General features: G+C 40.3%; 1 pseudogene; it reads right to left on the reverse strand.

Moving 5' to 3' along the window:
- Positions 1-4,073: 4,073 nt before the first annotated feature.
- Positions 4,074-5,211, reverse strand: LOC121030207 (proliferating cell nuclear antigen-like; annotated as a pseudogene).
- Positions 5,212-14,186: the final 8,975 nt, after the last annotated feature.

Below are 14,186 nucleotides of genomic sequence, written 5' to 3' on the forward strand. Positions count from 1 at the left end.
AGTCAGGACTCAAAGAGAACAAGAGGAAAACCTGGACAAGAGCTTTTATTGTGGTTTCCAGGGAAGGAAGAAACAAGTCAGGGTAAGCAGCTTAAGCAGGCTTAGGATTTTCAAATTTAAATAATTTCAGCAGGCTCCAAAATGTAGGACCTGTCTACTACTACTTCTAATATGTTAAATTACATATTAGAAAGGGTACCTAATGTGGTATATACCATGCTAGGAACAGATACTATTGTATTAGTTAGGATTATGTTTGGAACTAGATAGGATTGTCTTTCATATTAGATAGAGATTGGATTTCTGTTGGTGGTGCTTGGCGGGAGTCTCTGGGAAAAACCTTTTGCAAGGTGAAGGCTCCCTGAGCAAACACCACTCTCTGTCATATTTACAGATACATAACTGTTGACACTTGAGTACAGCAGAGCAGTTTGAATTTAAGCACAGGTTTCAAAAAACTAAGGCTGTATTTATCTTTTAATTATATATTTTCAGAGTTACTGATAAACATAGGTGCAGAGCAGTGGGCATAATGTGTTATTTCTGTAATGAAAGGGAACCACTGATATACACATATTGGCTTATAAACATATAAGCAATCTGGGGACAGGCTTGCAAGAAGCTGATAAGATTGCTTCCCTCGAGGGAGGAGCATAGAGAGGTTATTGGACAGGAGAGGGGGGGACTTCTCACTATTCACCCTTTTACAACATGTGAATGTATTTCCTACTCAAAATGATAACATTTAAAACATAAGATAGAAGGATGGGTGGGTTATTTGTGCCTGGGAAGCCCAGACCCTGAGTGTCTGGCTTCTGAATCGGAATCAGGACCAGGACCAAGAGAACATAAAAGTCAGGCCCAGTGCCTGGCCCTTGGGAGCAACCAGAGGCAACAGCCTGGCACCTGGGGCCCACCAGTGCTGACATGCCTCTGAGAAAACCAGTCTCCCTACCGAATAACAAAGGGCCTGGGTCCTTTGGGGATATGGAGCTCATCAGAGCAACCTTTATGGTTTGGAAGTTTTGTAAGAGACAGCTCTTATTCTTAGGAGATGCATACTGAAGTATTTTAGGATGGAGTATTTTAGGAAGTATTTTAGGATAAAGTATTTAGTATCTTGATGTCTGAACTTAACTTCCAATGGTCCAGGGGGAAGAAAGTGGGCGTATACAAGCAAACACAATCCCTCACCCACAAACAAGGGGATGGTTGAGGGAGCAAAGACAGTAGAAAGGTAAAAACTGTCCTACAAAAATGTTAAATATTGTTTGAATTTAGGTGGATGGAATACAGCTGTTCATTACGGGCTCTTTCAACTCTTCTGTGTGTTTGAAGGATTTCTGAGTGAAAAGGTGAGAAAAAAAATAATATATTAAAGTGCTTTTAATAATCAGTGTAAAAGGAAAACACAACTAAACATGATACAGAGCATTGTTTATTGCCAGATGGAAGCCCAGATGAGACTAAGGATATGCATTTGTTCTGACTGGTTGCTTTCTTGGTACATCCATGACACCTATAGACCACAATCTGGAGTCTCTGTTGAAGGAATCCTTGAGTACCAAGTACTTGGGTACTTAGGCCAGGCTGAGCCTAAGCCATCAAGAATCTATACTGTGCCCCTCACATAGATAAATGTTGACAGTGGCCAGAGGCTGGTGGGAGGACAAACCAGATAGGTGACATCAAGTAAAGGATATCGATGACACTAAAGGATATCGATGAAATAAGGATATGTCGCCAAGACCTGAGCCCCATTCTCCGAAACAGCTAGTGATTCAATGTTCCAGATTCTTACTCCCAGAAGGTTCAGGCTGCTTCTCCTCCTCTCCCTCATTCATGGGGATCCCTCTAGAGGCCAGAGTGTGCCACTTACACATGGGGTGGTGCAGGAGTAGAATTGCCCTCCTTCTCTCCCACAAAGAGGGCGGTTGATACCACTAGAAGGTATCACTCTGTCCTTTGTGCAACGTGGAATTCACCACGTGTCGGTCAGGTGGGCAAGCCAGAACAGAAATGCTGTATGCAGAGGGAAACCCCAGAGGCTGAAGATCCAAATTACTGGAAACTGGCAGACAGGCTGTACAAGGATGCATTGTGGGAGATGGACACGCTCTATATGGCCACTGATGATGCAAGTAAGCCATGGAAATGTGGACATCCGGAGTCTAGAGAGCTATGGATGGGGCTGCACATTCAGGTCATGAGCTAGAGTTGGGGTGGGTGGGGGAGGTGGTGCCTAAACATGAAATGATGTGATCAGGGAAGCCACAAAAGTAAGCCAAACATCCTCAGGAGGCAGGAACAGGTCAATGGGCCCTGGAACAGAAGTGTTTCCATTTGTGCTGCTGACAATATTAGCTGTTTTTCAAAATGACCATCAGCTCCTTGGGTGGCCTTCTGGCCCTGGGAGTAAGGCACCTTCTTCTGGCAGGTGCTCAGCCATCCTGAAGTTACAATCCGGGGGTCAGTTTCCTGGCCCAGTTACCAGTTCAGGACACTACCCGAGAGCTGCACTGGAAGAGGTGGGAAATGAAGAGGCAGGCTGTGGGAAGACATCAAGTCAAAGTTAGAACAAGGAAGTACTCGGTTCAAAGAAACTGGTCAGAAGGAGAGACCTGGTGGTAACCAAAAGGGTAGAAGCTGAAAGAAACAGATGAAAAAAGACTCAGGGAAAGTGTAGCAGGGAGGCTGTGAGGCTATAAGAATATAGCTGTAGGGGCGCCTGTCGTAGGTTAAGTGTCTGACTCTTGACTTGGGCTCAGGTCATGATCTCATGGTTTTGTTGGTTTGAGTCCCTAATTGGACCTCTGCACACTGACCACATGGAGCCTACTTGGGATTCTCCCTCTCCTCGCTCTCTGCCCCTCCCCCACTCATGCTCTGTCTCTCTCAGAATAAATAAACTTAAAAAAAAAAAGAATATACCTGTAGAGAAGATTTTCTTAACCATTTATCTGCCACAGATTCCCTTTGACAGTCTCATGAAGCCTGTAGGGCATTGCCAGAAAAATGTTCTTAAATGGTTTAAGACAAAATGCACAGGGCTCCAAAGGGAGCAAACTATATACAAATATGGTTATTATCAAAATGTATTTTTAAAATCTGTGCATAGTAATATAGGTGCTTCTTTATTAATATATTAAATAACAAGTTCAATCAGTAAATCTAATAACCCATATACTTTGTTTTTTAAGCTTTTCAAAAGCCAGATTTATTAAAGTATAATTTACATACAATAAAATACAATTGGAGGAGTTTGACAAGTGCATAGTCTTGGAACCATCACCACATTCTACATACGTTAGTTACATCACTCCCAAAACTCCCATCAGGCCCCTTTTCCATCTCCTTCCCCACCCCCCCAGGCACACAGAAGGTAATGAACAGTAACCTACTGGATTGTGAGTTCTTCCAGGTATTACACCAAAGAAACCAGTCATTTAAACCACAAAGGCCAAAATACACAGGGAAAAAGGCTTTAATGAAGCAATTCTCAATATGTAGTATGCCAGTTTGTGGCCTTGTGGCACCATTAGTAAGAACATTTCAACAATCTGTTTCACAACTGCTGGGATTAAGTCCCCAAAAAGGCTAGTTATCCTAGAAAAATTATTTTTGCACAAACATACTCCTTGGGCCTTAATTCATATCTACTAAATCTTTCAAGATTCTTTGAAAAGGTTCCCTAGGCTAAAGAAACACTGCCCTATAGCACTGCTAGGCTTCTAAAACACACACAGCTTTGGGTTCATGAAGCTTCTTAAAGTTTTAGTTTTGCTAACAAAATTGGCAAAATAACTAAATATATAGGATTTGGTCTATACTTCTGTTCATTTCTTGAGTTAAAGATAGAAGAACACCAAAGTAATTTTGGCAAATGAATCCTCTCCCCCCCCAGATATCTTGTCACCTGCTGTATTTGGAATACTTTTAATGCCATATCTAATGTATTATTTATCAGGCTCCTCTAGGCAGAAAAAATAGACACATTTCTAGAAAACAGTAGCTTGAACTGAATTCCCTAGGATACGTGCAACAGTCACGGTCCAAATGGAGGCACTGTGTTGTGATGTTTGAAATTCAAACAACTTTTATTTAAATTGAAAAAATTAAAACTGCATTTAGAGTCAAAACCCTTTTGTTATGAAAATCATGGGTATTTCTAGATTAAGGCAGAGATATTTCTAGGTTAACAAGAGCAGATTTGACTTCGGACTTTATTCTTTAAACAAACTGTAAAGAATGGAGGAAGAAATAGGTTATTTACATAAAATATCTACATATGTACTGAGAGGTACAAATTCGGAGACAGAAGAGACTTGAGTATGTGCTGACATCTCAGAAGCAGTTCTCGAAGAGCTTAATTTTATTTTCTTGGATTTTAAGAATGCCTAAGATCCTTCTTCATCCTCGATCTTGGGAGCCAAATAGTACTTTAAGTGTCCCATGTCTGCAATTTTATACTCTGCAGCAGGGGTTCATCTGCAGACATACTGAGTGTTACTGTAGGAGAGAGTGCTGGGCTTTTGTAAAGAAGTTCAGGTATCTCAGTGCAAAAGTTAGCTGAACAGGCTGATTCATCTCTATGGTAACAGCTTCCTCCTCTTTATCGACATTACCTGTTTGTGACAACTTACTATTTCTATTTCCTCTTTCTCCACTTGCAGAAAACTTCACTCCATATTTTGCACAGGAAATTACAACAGCATCTCCAATATAACTGAGATCTCGGCATACACGTGCAGATTCACCAGAAGGCATATTTACTACATAGCTCCTCTTGTTCTGGAACTCGAGTTGTTCAACAGCTAAATCCATTAACTTCATTCATAGTCTGAAACCTTTTCTTGGTTTGGAGCTTCGAATACAAGTGCCAGGGTGTCCGTATTATCTCCAGCCCTTAGGGTAATGATGTCTTCAATGCCATCACATCTTAGTGTTTTGGACATGCTGGTGAGGTTCACACCCAAGGCCAAGTTGCGGTAGCAGTGGGTACATGTTGAAGTCCTCAGAAGGCAGGGTGAGCTGCACCAGGGAGACATGGGAGGAGTCCAGGCTGTGCAGAGCTCACGTCCCAGCAGGCCTCATTGATGAGATCCTTAAGCGCCTCCAACACCTTCTTCAGGATGATGCCTGGACCAGGCGTGCCTCGAACGACGCAGCTACAGACAGAGCCCAGGAGCAAGTTGTAACCTGCTCCGGCATCACAGGGTAAGAGCCAGCCAGCAAATGCAGAAGGGAAAGTCGAGATCCAGGGAGATAACCTACAAACCCATATACTTTTGATATAATGATGGTTGTAGTCTATATATCAAGGTTCAGTTTGTGTGACATGGTGTGGAAACATGGGTGATTTCAATTGGTGACAAAGTTACCAGTATTGCTAATATTACTGAAATCTGTTGCTTCCATCTGTAATTGATAGAAAAGGTCATTTTCAGATACACATTAGTGAAAATAAATATGTATCTGTTTTCTATCCAAGTTCACAGGCCCTGTGAATTCCATCCCCAAACTCCACCCTGGAACCCTATTCTAGACTTATTTTTGGAAGAAGCACAAAGCTTTGGAGAGCATTTCTCTAACTTAAGCTTCTCCCTGTGAAAGGCAGGGCCAGATTTTCTCCAGGTCTGCATAGTGCAAGTTTCTGGTTCAACTGGCTTGTTTCAGAGCTGCGAAGCAACAATCCTTCATTTCTTCAAATTCAATGTTTTTCCAACACTTTGACCTATAACCCATAATAAGAAATGTATCTTGCATTGAGACTCAGTACCCATACATGCAACAGAAACTAAAATTTCACAAACTCTACCACCTATTATGTATATATTGTATATAGTTTGTTCGGGCTGCCAAACAAAATATCACTGACGTCAGGGATGAAAAAGCAGAGATTTATTATCTCACAATTTTGGAGGCTGGAAGTCCAAGATCAAAGTATAAGCAGGTTTGGTTTCTCCTGAAGGCTCTCCCCTTGGGTGGCAGAAGTGTCTTCACATAACTTTCCTCAGTGCACCTGCACCTTTGGTGTCTCTGATCTAATCCCCACTTCTTGTAAGGATGCCAATCAGTCTGGATCAGGAATCCACCCTAAATGGCCTCATTTTAACAATATCACTGCTTTAAAGACCCTATCTCTGAATATAGTCACATCCTGAGGGACCGGCTGTTTAGACTCCAAGATATATGAATTTGGTGGAGGACACAAATCGGCCCATAACACATAGTAAAGTAAAATCATAACCACGCTTTCCTAAAATGTTATTTGCTAATATTTAAATGTAACACATAACCCTCCCGCCAGAATTAAGAAGACTACATTGCAATGTGTGTGCTTGCTAGTTGTAGGTTTAGGATGGCTTCAAATACAAGTTACAATGCAGTGTGCACAGCTAGCTCACATTCAAGTCTGTCTTTTGAATTTTATTAGGTCTGGATTGCGAATTGTAGTTCACACCAATAGAACTGTGATTACAGAAACAATACATTCCTTTTCCTAGACAAATGAATTGTCTTCATCTCAGTATCTTATCATCATCCTTCAATGTAAAGGAGAAACCAGATCATTCTTCAAGCTTCAAGTCTAATTCAACTATCAGCACATGTATATTTTCTCTAACTACATTTCTTTATTGTTTCAATTTTTTGTGGAAAATAAGGAACATAAGTTTGAGATACAGAATGTGAGATATAACAATACCTCCAATAGCGTTTGTTCAAACTATCTTCATTGTAACATTTTCTTCATATTGTAGTTAGGGCAATCACTTTATTTTTACTTGCTATAACATTAATGTCTTTTGAACACTTCAATATCCTAAATGTGTTAAAATCATGCTTCTCCTCTGGTTTCAAACTTAGTTTATTTATTTATTTTTATTTTATTTATTTTTGAGAGAGACAGAGAGAGAGAGAGTGAGTGCACAAGCAGGGGAGGAGCAGAGAGAGTGGGAGAGAGAGAGAGAGAGAGAGAGAGAGAGAGAATCCCAAGCAACTTCCACACTATCAGTGCAGTGAGATCAGGTCATGATCTCAAAGTTCATGAGTTTAAGCCCCACATCAGGCTCTCTACTATCAGTGCAGAGCCTGCTTCGGATCCTCTGTCTCCCTCTCTCTCTGTCCCTCCCCCACTTGCATGCACATGTGTGCACATTCTCTCTCAAAAACAAATAAACATTTGGAAAATGTTTTTTTCTAAGTGAGATTTCTATTCAACTAAAAAAATGTACTTTTGTAGAAGGCAGGGAGTAATAATACAGTGCTTTTTGGATGAATTCAAAATTTTAAAACCATCAACTTAATATAGATTGCTATATACATAGGATATTATATATGAACCTCATCATAACCACAAACCCAAAACCTATAATAGGTACACACAAAAATAAAAAGAAAGAGATCCAAGCATAACACTAAAAAAGTCATCAAATCACAATGGAAAAGAGCAAGAAGAGAGGAAAAGAGAAGAACTACAAAAACAACCAGAAAACAATTAACAAAATGGCTAAGTACATACTTATTAATAATTAATTCAAATATAAATGGTCTAAAAGTTCCAATCAAAAAACATAGGGTGGGGGCGACTGGGTGGCTCAGTTGGTGAAGCATCTGACTTCCGCTCAGGTCATGATCTTGCAGTCCATGAGTTCGAGCCCCAAGTCGGGCTTTGTGCAAACAGTTCAGAGCCTGAAGCCTTCAGATTCTGTGTCTCCCTCTCTCTGCCCCTCCCCTGCTTGCACTCTGTCTCTCTGTCTCTCTCAAAAATAAATAAACATTAAAAAATTAAAAAAAAACAACATAGGGTGGCTGAATGGATTAAGAAAAAAAAAAAAAGAATCACCTCTATGCTGTTTATAAGACACTCACTTCAGGGTGCCTGGGTGGCTCAGTCGGTTGGGCGGCCGACTTTGGCTCAGGTCAAGATCTCGCGGTCCGGGAGTTCGAGCCCTGTGTCGGGCTCTGTGCTGACAGCTCGGAGCCTGGAGCCTGTTTCAGATTCTGTGTCTCCCTCTCTCTGACCCTCCCCCATTCATGCTCTGTCTCTCTCTGTCTCAAAAATAAATAAATGTTAAAAAAAATTTTTAATAAAAAAAAAATAAGACACTCACTTCAAACCTAAAGCCCCACACATATTGAAAGAGAAGAGATGGAAAAGCTACTCCATACAAATGGAAGTGACAAAAAGCTTGGGTAGGTAAACTTATATCTGACAAAATAGACCTTAAAACAAAAGCTAACAATAGACAAAGAATGGTAACACATAATGATAAAGTAATCAATCCAAATAGAGGATCTAACAATTGTAAATATCTATGCGCCCAACATAAAAGCACCTAAATGCATAAAGCAACTATTAACAGACATAAAGGGAGAACTTGACGGTCATACAATAATAATGGGTGACTCTAACACCTCACATATCAATTTTGATATATCATCCAGATAGAAAATCAATAAGGAAAGAGTGGCTGTGAATCACACATTAGACTAGATGGATTTAATAGATGTATACAGAACATTCCACCCAAAAAACCAGCATCATACACACTCTTTTCAAGTGCACATGGAACATTCTCCAGAACAGGTCACATGTCTCCATAAAAAGATGAAACAAGTCTCCATAAAAAGATTGAAATCATATCAAGTATCTTTTTTACCATAACAGATTCAAACTAGAAATCAATTATAAGAAGAAATCCTAAAGCAAAAAAAAAAAAAAACAAAAAAAAAACAAAAAAAAAAAACACACACACACGCACACACAAACACATGGAGGCTAAACAACATGCTGCTAACCAGCCAATAGATCAATTAAGAATCAAAGAGGAAGTGAATAATACCTTGAGAAGTGAAAATGGAAACACATTGGTTCAAAATCTTTGAGATACAGCAAAAGCAATTCTAGGAGGGAAATTTATAGTGACAGAAGGCTAATTCAAGCAACAAGAAAAATCTCAAAAAAAATCTAAACTTACACCGAAAGTAACTAGAAAAAGAGGAACAAACAAAGCCAAAGCTAACAGAAGGAAGAAAATAATGAAAATCAGAGTGGAAATCAATTAAATAGAAACAACAAAAAAAAAAATAGAAAAAATCACTAGAATTAAGAGAGGTTCTTCAAAACTATAAACAAAATTGATGAAACTTTAGAAAGATTCATCAGAGAGAGAAAGAGAACCAAAACAAATTGTATCAGTAATGAAAGAGGAGAAATTACAACTAACACTACACAAATACAAAGTTTTATAAGATATTACTAGGATAAATTGTATGCCAATAAATAAAAGCCTAGAAGAAATGGATAAATTCCTAGAAACACACAATCTTCCGAGACTAAATCAGGAAGAAATAGAAAATCTGGGGGCGCCTGGGTGGCTCAGTCAGTTGGGCGTCCGACTTCAGCTCAGGTCACGATCTCGCAGTCCTTGAGTTCGAGCCCCGCGTCGGGCTCTGGGCTGATGGCTCAGAGCCTGGAGCCTGCTTCCGATTCTGTGTCTCCCTCTCTCTCTTCCCCTCCCCCGTTCATGCTCTGTCTCTCTCTGTCTCAAAAATCAATAAACGTTAAAAAAAAAAAAAAGAAAATCTGAACAGACAGATTGCTACCGACAAAATTGAATCAGTACAAAAAACTCCCAACAAACAAGAGTTCAGTGGGGCACCTGGGTGGCTCAGTCGGTTAAGCGTCTGCCTTCAGCTCAGGTCATGATCTCACAGTTCATGGGTGCGAGCCCCACATTGGGCTCTGTGCTGACAGCTCAGAGCCTGGAGCCTGCTTTGAATTCTTTCTGCCCCTCCCCCACTCATGCTCTGTCTCTCTGTGTCTCACAAAAATGAATAAATGTTAAAAAATTTTTTTTAAATAAAAAAACAAACAAAAATAAGAGTTCAGGACCAGATGGCTTCACATCTGAATTCTACTAACCATTTAAAGATAAGTTAATACCTTTCCTTCTCAAACTATTCCAAAAAATAGGAGAGTAAGGAAAACTTCCAAATTCATTCTAGGAGGCCAGCATTACCCTGATACCAAAACCAGACAAGGACACTACAAAAACAAAACAAAACAAAACAAAAAACTACAAGCCAATATCCCTGATGAGCACAGGTGCAAAAATCCTCAACAAAATATTAACAAATGAAATTCAACAATACATTTTAAAAAGTCATCCACCACAATCAAGTGGGATCCATTCCAGAGATGCAAGGATGGTTCAGCATCAGCAAATCAATTAACAAATGAAGGATAGAAATCATATAATCATCTCAACAGATGCAGAAAAAGCTTTTGACAAAATTCAACATCTGTTCATGATAAAAAGTAAACTCGGGACAGCTGGGTGGCTCAGATGGTTAAGCGTCCGGCTTCGGCTCAGTTCATGATCTCGGGTTTGTGAATTCGAGCCCCACCTCAGGCTCTGTGCTGACAGCTCAGAGTCTGGAGCCTGCTTCAGATTCTGTGTCTCCCCCTCTCTCTGACCCTCCCCTGCTCACACTCTGTGTCTCTCTGTCTCTCAATAATAAATAATGTTTTAAAAAATAATAAATAATAAAAAATTCAAAAATTCTCAACAAAGCACATTTAGAGGGAACAAGCTCAACATAATAAAGGTCATATATGACAAACCACAACTAAAATCAGTGAAAAACTGAAAGCTTTTCCCCTAAGGTCAGGGACAAGACAAGGATGTCCCCTCTCACCACTTTTATTCAACATACTACTGAAAGTCCTAGTCACAGCAGTCAGACAAGAAAAAGAAATAAAAGTATCCAAATTGTTAAGGAAGAAATAAAACTGTGAGTATTTGTATGTGACACGCTAGTATAAGTAGAAAACCTTAGAGACTCCACCAAATAAAATTATTAAAACTAATAAAGTCATATGATACAAAATTAATCTATAAAAATCTGTTGCATTTCCAAATGCTAATAACAAAGTAGCAGAAAAGAAATTGAGAAAAAAAATCCCAATAAGCCTAGTCAGAGAGGAAAATGGTGACAGACAAGGAGGACCCTAGGCTCACCTCATCCCACCAATGTAACTAGGTAACTATCAAATCATCCTAAATACCCCAGAAATCAGCCTGAAGACTGACAGAACAAGCTCCAGAACTAAAGGGAGACAAGAGTCCACATTGAAGAAGGTAGAAAGTATGGTGAAGCAGCTTAGAGAGGAGATGGATCCTGGCTGCTGTTGAGGGAGGGGAGCTGTGGTCACATAGAAGGGCGAGAGTGAGAAGCACACAGGCGAATACACAGGGAGAATATTTCCCCATAGCCATTGGCTTGGAAAGCAAGAGGGGCTGAATTTCATGCCTCCTTGCAAATAGGGCAGCTTAAAGCCTGGAGAAGTAAAGGTCCCCAGACTTGGCTGGGATTGAGCCCTGCAGGCACTGCACTGCTCTTACAGAGAAGGCAGGCAAACAACCCTGGAGGATGGGTGACAACAGCATGGAAACGTCCATCTGAAGAACACATGGGACACACAGTGGAGAGATTATTCATTCTTCTCTTCTTGGAGAGTGTCCCTGAGAGGCAGTGCTCACAGAGGCACCTCTCTGGGAACAAGGGAGCTGAATAGTGCCATTCTTCTCTGATGGCCCTCAACAGAAACGCAGATCCACCTGCAGGAAGCAACACAGTGTAGACATTGGCTACCTAATGTGCTTACACCAAGTCCCACTGCCTTGGGCTCTGATAGAACTGCCCTGCTCAGTCCCAGCAAGGCAGACCCCTCCTGTAGAAGACCACACAAACTCCTGCCCACAACACATCTCCTAACAACAGAGTTTTGCAGGTCCTCAGTTCCAGGAGAGGTGGTAACAGGTCTCATTTCACAAGCAGACCATAGCATACCTAGTTAAAACTCACTACATCCAGGCCAGGAACAAGCATTGCCCACAGCAGGCAGGGAGAGCCTCTGCAGATGACTGGCCTGGAGGACAGAGCAGCTAGAACACAACAGCAGAGCCCATGTAACACATGCTAGAGGCATTCCCTGAAGTGCCAGACCCTGCACACTACAGGCTCTCTTCTTCATAAGGCCATTACTTTCAGGAAGAGGAGACATAACTGGTATTTCTAACACAGAGAAGATGGCAGAGACTTAGACAAAATGAGAAGACAGAGGAATTTATTCCAAATGAAAAAACGCTATAAGGTCACAGCCAGATATCCAAGCAAAACAGATATAAATAACATAACTGATAGAGAATTTATTTATTTATTTTTCAAATGTGACATTTTAATTTGCCTGGTCAAACATTAGTTTACAGCCACAGGAGTAAAATTGCATTTACAACTCAAATTTGGTCACATTTAATGCTAGATATTGTGGAGCTAATATTTGGACATTAGTCTTTTGTTAAACATTAGCCAAAATAGGGGCGCCTGGGTGGCTCAGTTGGTTGAGCGTCCGACTTCGGCTCAGGTCATGATCTCGCGGTCTGTGAGTTTGAGCCCAGCGTCGGGCTCTGTGCGGACAGCTCAGAGCCTGGAGCCTGCTTCAGATTCTGTGTCTCCCTCTCTCTCTGACCATCCCCCGTTCGTGCTCTGTCTCTCTCTGTCTCAAAAATAAGTAAACATTAAAAAAATGTTTTTTAACATTAGCCAAAATAGATGCCTTATTATTTTTTAATTAATACACCTTATTATTTAGTATAGATTTATTTTTTAATATATTATGTTATCTATTTATTGTTTAATTTACAGCCAAGTTAGCATACAGTGTAACGATGATTTCAGGAGTAGATTCCTTAATGCCCCTTACCCATTTAGATCATCACCCCTCCTAAAACCCCTCCAGCAACCATCAGTTTGTTCTTTATATTTAAGAAACTTTTATGTTTTGTCCCCCTCCCTGTGTTTATATTATTTTTGCTTCCCTTCCCTTATGTTCATCTGTTTTGTATCTTAAAGTCCTCATATAAGTGGACTCATACGATATTGTCTTTCTCTGACTGACTAATTTCACTTAGCCTAATACTCTCCACTTCCATCCATGTAGTTGCAAATGGCAAGATTTCATTCTTTTTGATTGTCAAGTAATACTCCATTGTGTAGATATACCACTTCTTCTTTATCCATTCATCCATTGGTGGACACTTGGGCTCTTTCCAATTGTCAATTGCTATTGTCAATTGCGTTGCTATAAACATTGGGGTGCATGCGCCCCTTCGAAACAGCACACCTGTATCCCTTGGGTAAATACCTAGTAGTGCAATTGCTGGGTCATAGGGTAGTTCTATTTTTAATCTTTTAAGGAACCTCCATACTGTTTTCCAGAGTGGCTGCACCAGTTTGCATTCCCACCAACAGTGCAAAAGAGACACGCTTTCTCCACATCCTCGCCAACATCTGTCGTTGCCTGAGTTGTTAATGTTAGCCATTCTGACAGGTGTGAGGTGGTATCTCATTGTGCTTTTGATTTGTATTTCCCTGATGATGAGTGATGTTGAGCACTTTTTCATGTGTCTGTTGGCCATCAGGATGTCTTCTTGGAGAAGTGTCTATTCATGTCTTTTGCCCATTTCCTCACGGGATTATTTGTTTTTTGGGTGTTGAGTTTGATAACTTCTTTATAGATTTTGGACACTAACTCTTCATCTGAAATGTCATTTGTAAATATCTTCTCCCATTCCATCTGTTGCTTTTTACTTTTGCTGATTGTTTCCTTCTCTATGCAGAAGCTTTCCATTTTGACGAGGTCTCAATAGTTCATTTTTGCTTCTGTTTCCCTTGCCTCCAGAGACATGTTGAGTAAGAAGTCACTGCAGCCTAGGTCAAAGAGGTTTTTGCCTGCTTTCTCCTCTAGGATTTTGATGGCTTCCTGTCTGATGTTTAGGTCTTTCATCCATTTTGAGTTTATTTTTGTGTATGGTGTAAGAAAGTGGTCCAGGTTCATTTTTCTGCATGTCACTGTCCAGTTTTCCCAACATCATTTGCTAAAGAAACTGTCTTTATTCCATTGCATATTCTTTCCTGCTTTGTCAAAGATTAGTTGGCCATAAGTTTGTGGGTCCCTATCTGGGTTCTCTATTCTGTTCCTTTATATACAGTTTTTGTGTCAGTACCATACTGTCTTGATGATTGCAGCTTTATAATACATCTTGAAGCCTGGGATTGTGATGCCTCCAGCTTTGGTTTTCTTTTTCAAGGTTTCTTTGGCTATTCAGGGTCTTTTC

Source organism: Herpailurus yagouaroundi, unplaced genomic scaffold (assembly GCF_014898765.1).
Source record: "Herpailurus yagouaroundi ecotype Mexico unplaced genomic scaffold, PumYag 140, whole genome shotgun sequence".
Taxonomy (NCBI): domain Eukaryota; kingdom Metazoa; phylum Chordata; class Mammalia; order Carnivora; family Felidae; genus Herpailurus; species Herpailurus yagouaroundi.